Below are 6072 nucleotides of genomic sequence, written 5' to 3'. Positions count from 1 at the left end.
AACAAAGTTTTGTTTTTACCAAATGGCATGTTAAGAAATGACAGAGGAAACAGACCTTCAAAGAGAGATGGCCGCAATACAGTATTGGCATGGTCTTTAGACAGGAGGGAAATTCTTTTAAAAATATGCCCTCAGAGTAAAGTTAAGTGATTCTATCACAAGATACGGAAAGATAAATAAGGAAGCCCAAGTTTCTCGTATCTCACATCCAAACCCAGCACCGTATAAGAGAAAGACAGATCTACAAAGTGGCAGAGTACTGAGTGCTTGTCTCTTGACCTTATCTAGGGAATGTCACCTCAAGATGTGCATTGGTGTGGTGATTACTTAAAATTATGGTACATGAGGATCCACAAATGCTGGATGGGGATTTCTCTGAAGTTCCATTATCTACTTAAAGAGTAGATTGATCAAAGAGGAACACAGTTGCCTTCCATCTTCTAATTGAAATACAATTAATCCAACAAAAAGACCATAATCAGAGCCCTAGAAGCTGCCTGGTGCCTTGACCCTCTGCATCAGTACCCCTCTCACTTCCTGAAGATCAAATAGGCAGTTTATTTTTTATTTTTCTTTTTTTTCCCATGTTTTTATTGATGCATTATAATTCTACATAACAGTAGGGACTTAGGGTTACATACTTACACAAACACATAATATAACTTATAATTTGGTCAATATCATTCCCCAAGGTGGGCATTTTTTTTAAAACCAATTCAACAGCATATTCAAAACATTGTACTATGCCCTAATAGGAACTATCCCTGGGATGCAAGGATGGCCCAATATGCAAATCAATCAGTGTGATACACCACAATTAAGAATATAAAAGATGAAAGTCACATGATAATAGATATAGAAAAAAAACTCATGACAAAATTCTTGATTATAAAAACACAACAAAATAGGCTCAGAAGGAACTTAATTCCAACACAAGATTTTATGTGTAAATCCCACAGAATACATAATCAATAGGAGAAAACTGAGAGCTGTTTAGCTAAGAGCTGGTACAGACAGGAATTCTCACCCTCACCACTGTTATTCAGCTTAGTACAGGAAGCCTCAGCCAAAACAATTAGATAAAAATAAAAAGAATCCAAACTAGAAGGAAAATTTTCTCTGAATGTGACATGATCATACATTTAGAAAACCCCAAAGACTCAATAAAAAGCTGTTAGAATAAACCAGTAAAGTTGTAGAATACCAAATCAATATGAAAATCAGAAAATCATCCCAAAATCAGAAAACCAAATTTATATTAACAACTAAAAGAATAAAATACTTAAGAATAAACTTAGCCAACGAGGTGAAAGACTAGTATATTGAAAATGATGAAACACTGATGATGGACATTAGAGAAAACACAGATAAGTGGGAAGACATCCCACACCCATGACTGGAAGAATTAATATTAAAGACCACCATGCTACCCAAAGTGATCTACAGATTTAATGCAGTTACTAACAAAATCTCAATGGCATTCTATACAGACTAAGAAAACACAATCCTGAAAATCATATGGAACCTCAAAAGATCACAAATAGCCAAAGCAACCTTGAGCAAAAATAGCAAGGCTGAAGGTATCACACTTCCTTATTTCAAAATATAATAAAATGCCACGGTGATCTAAACAATATGGTGCTGACAGTGAAAACAGATATGTAGATCAGTGAAACAGAAGAGAGAATCCAGTGATGCACTTACAGCCAACTTGGACTCACAAAGGTGCCAAGAAAATGCAATGGAGAAAGGCTTGTCTCTTCAGTAATTGGGGTTGGGAAACTGGACATCCACGTGCTAAAGAAAGAAATCAGTGCCTTTATCTCACGCGGCATGAGAAAATCAACTCAAAATGGATTAATGACCTAAACATAAGATCTGAAATTGCACTTAAAACTACTGGAAGAGGCCAGGCACGGGGGTGCACGCCTGTAATGCCAGCGGCTCGGGAGGCTGAGACAGGAGAATTGCAAGTTCAAAGCCAGCCTCAGCAGTGACGAGGCGCTAAGCAACTCAGTGAGATTCCGTCTCTAAATAAAATAAAAAATAGGGCTGGGGATGTGGCTCAGTGGTCAAGTGCCTGTGAGTTCAATCCACGGTTCCCACCCCCCCTCAAAAAAAACTACTAGAATAAAGAGGAAAAAGAAAGACTTCCTGACATTGTCTTGGCAGTTTTGGGATATGACACCAAAAGTTTAGTCAAAAAAAGCAAAAATAGACAAGTAGGATCACATTAAATTTAAAGCCTTCTGAACAGCAAAAGGCAACTTATGGAATGGGAGAAAATAGTTGCAAACCATACATCTCATGAGGGGTTAATATTCAATATATATAAGGAACTCACACAACTCAATAGCAAAAGAACAAATAGCCCAATTATAAAATGGGCAAAGGTCCTGAATAGACATTTCTAAAAGATAAACAAATGGCCAACAGGTACAAGAACAGGTGTGCAACATCCCTAATCATCAGGGAAATACAGAGTGAAACACAACCAGATATAATACCCATTAAAATAGCCATTATTGAGCAGGGCATGTTAGGACACTCCTGTAATCCCATTGGCTTGCAAGGTTGAGGCAGGAGGACCTCAAGTTCAAAGCCAGCCTCAGCAATGGCAAGATGCTAAGCAAGTCAGTGAGAGCCTGTCTCTAAATAAAATAGAGCTGAGGATGTGGCTCAGGGTTCAGTGCCCCTGAGTTCAATCCTTGGTAACTCCCCCCAAAATAGCTATTATTGAAAAGACAAGAAGAAAGAAGTGTTGTTAAGAATGTGGAGAAAAGGGAATGATAGGAATGTGAATTGGTACAACAATTTTGGAAACAATATAGAAGTTTCTCAAAAAATTAAAAATAGAGCTGAGCATGGTGGCCCATGCCTGTCATCTTGGCATCCCGGAACACTGAGACAGGAAGATTACAAGTTCAAGCCTAGTCTCAGCAACTTAGTGAGGCCTTGTCTCAAAATTTAAAAAGTAAAAGTGGCTGGGGATGTGGCTCAGTGGTAAAGTACTCCTGTGTTCAATCCCCAGTACCAAAAAAATATAAAACTACCATATGATTCAACAATCCCCCTTCTTGCTATATACCAAAGAAATTTAAATTAAGATCTTGAAGATTTATCTGCAATTCCTTGTTCACTGCAGTATTATTCAAAATGGCCAAGAGATGGAATATGTTCACTCATGGATAAATGGATAAGGAAAACCCGTCATATACACAAATACATAGAGAGGAACATTATTCCACCTTAGAGAAGAAGGACACCTAGTTGTTCAGTTTAAATATATACAGCTTTTATTTGATTATACCATGATAAAATTATTAAAAATTATATAAATTGTCTAAATAAGGCATTTCTCAAAAGAAGATAAACAAATGGCCAAAAGAAAAAAAACACGTGGAAAAACTGCCCCACATCACTAATCATCAGGGAAATGAAGTCAAAGCCATCATGAGATATCATCACACCCCAGCCAGAAGAGTTATCAAAACCAAATGCTGGCAAGGGTGCAGAGAACACAGAATTCTTTTACACTTCTGGTGGGAAGGTAAATTTAGTACAGCCATTAATAGGGAACAACATGGAGATTCCTCCAGAAACTAAAAATAGAATTACCATATGCTTCCGCTGACCTACTTCTGGGTATGTATACAAAGGAAATGAAATGAGTATATCAAAGGGATACCTGGATTACCATTTATGGTAACACTGTTCACTCTAGCATCAGCTAGATGCTTGCCAATAGATAAATGGATAAAGAAAACGTGGTATGTATACATAATGCAATATCATTCAGCCTTAAAAAAAAGAATGAAATCCTGTCACGAGCACCAAAATGGATGGAACTAGAAGACACTCTATTAAACAAAATGAGCCAGACACAGAATTACCTCATGTTCTGTCTCCTGTATGAAATCTGAAAAAGTTGACCTCAATGAAGATAAGAGTAAAATAAAGATTACTGTGGTCTGGGAGAAGGGGAGATAGAGGGAGGTTGACTAATGGGTACCAAAATACATTAGAGAGGAGGAATAGTTCTAATGTTCTACTATACAGTAGGATGACTATAGTTTAAAACAACCTATTATATATTTTATAAAAAGCTCAAGGAGTTTGAAGGCCCCAAATATAAAGAAATAATAGAGATAGGAATGCTCATTACCCTGATTTGATCACTGCACATTGTACACATGTATTGAATTATGTGCCCTAAAAATGTGCACGAATTTTATGTGTTGATTTTATGTGTTGATTTAAAGGAGAAATTTTAAAATAGCAAAACCTAACTCTGTAAAAGGTCATAGAATATCACAAAACTAAAACAATAAATTTGGTGACACAAAAAATTGAAAGTTTCTTTATTTTCAAAACTACCTCAAATCATGAAAATATTCTACAGCCTTTACAAAAGTTTATTATTCTTAATATATAGAATGCTTATATCTATTATAGCACTGACTTACAAGCACTTTACACATATTATAGGAGTTCTACTACTGATTTTAAAAATAGGCAAAAACCAAAAACTTTTTATTCAAATGTCCAATAATATGAAATAATTTCAAACTCATCAAAATTCAAGTAATACAGTGAGATACCAGTTTTAACCATCAAATTCTAAAGATATTTTTGGAAAGGAAAATAATAACTATTGGTAAGTGAGAAGCCTTACTATATTGCTAATTCAATATGGAGTGGAACTACACGTCTAGAGAAAATCTAAGAATATGAATCAAAGTATTTATTCCTAAATATAGAGGAATAGCTTAGATTGGATCCTGAAGTAGAATACTGACATTAATGAAAAAACTGATGAATCCAAATGAAGTCTGTAATTTACTTAATAGTATTATACAAATATTAATTTCTTTTAAAAAATATTTATTTTTTAGTTGTAGTTGGACACAATACCAATAAAATAAATATTTTATTTATTTATTTTTATGTGGTGCGAAGGATTGAACCCAGGGCCTCACACGAGCGCTCTACCACTGAGCTACAACCCCAGCCCACAAATATTAATTTCTTAGTTTTGACAGATGAGCCATGATTCTATAAGATGTCAAAATTAGTAGAAGCCAGTTTAAAAAAACGGGTTAACTCAATTCTATGAACCATTTTTGCAATCTTTCTGTAACTAAAAAATTATTCTGCCAGATGCTGTGGCAGAATACTTTATATTTCCAGTATGGTTCGGGGTACTGATAGCACAGGGCCTGTTTGGTTCAGGATACTTTAGAATTCACCTGCAAACCGAAAGCCTCAATGGCTCTTAAAAGGGCATACGGAGCATTTTTATTTAAAAACTTATTTAGTCTAAAATGATGATAGACTAGGATTCTTTAATTAAAATTAATTTAATTAATTCTTTAATTCTCACTTACCAATAGTTACTTTTTTTAATTTAAGTTTTTAAACAAAAATTAAATTCTTTAATTTTTATTTAAAAACTTATTTAGTCTAAAATCTAATTATTTAATTAGATTATTTAATTACTAAAAGGGAATTTAAGGATGGTCTTCATATTTGAAGAAATGGAGAGACCAAAGTTAAAAGAGCAACTCACAGGATCTTGGCTCTACATCTAAAAACTACACATTCTGACCCTGGTCTAATTGCACTATGTGGTCAAAGAAAATTAAAAGCAAGATGCCAAATTTCAAAGTCTTAGAGTAATTAAAGGTAAGGTTTCAACTTCCTATTGTTTCAGTCATCTAAGTTACAATGTATTATTATTTTCTAATTTTTTTTTTAGTTGTTGATAGACCTTTATTTTATTTATTTATATGTGGTACTGAGAATGGAACCTAGTGCCTCAGCAATGTCAGGCAAATGTGCTACCACTGAGCCCCAGACCCAGCCCACAATGTATTATTTTTAAATATTTTTAAATGTTAAGCTAATCACTAGTCATTCAAGAAATATGTTTAATTGATAGTATGTACCAAACACCTTTAAAATCTTTTAAGATGAAAATTTTTTTTCTAAGTGAAAATCTATGCCTGTAGTTCTTTCAATAAGCCTGAGAAAGTTTCTTTAAAAATAAGAAGTGCAGGGCTGAGGATGTAG

The sequence above is a fragment of the Marmota flaviventris genome, chromosome 7 (assembly GCF_047511675.1).
Source record: "Marmota flaviventris isolate mMarFla1 chromosome 7, mMarFla1.hap1, whole genome shotgun sequence".
NCBI lineage: Eukaryota > Metazoa > Chordata > Mammalia > Rodentia > Sciuridae > Marmota > Marmota flaviventris.
This window is presented reverse-complemented; position numbering follows the sequence as displayed.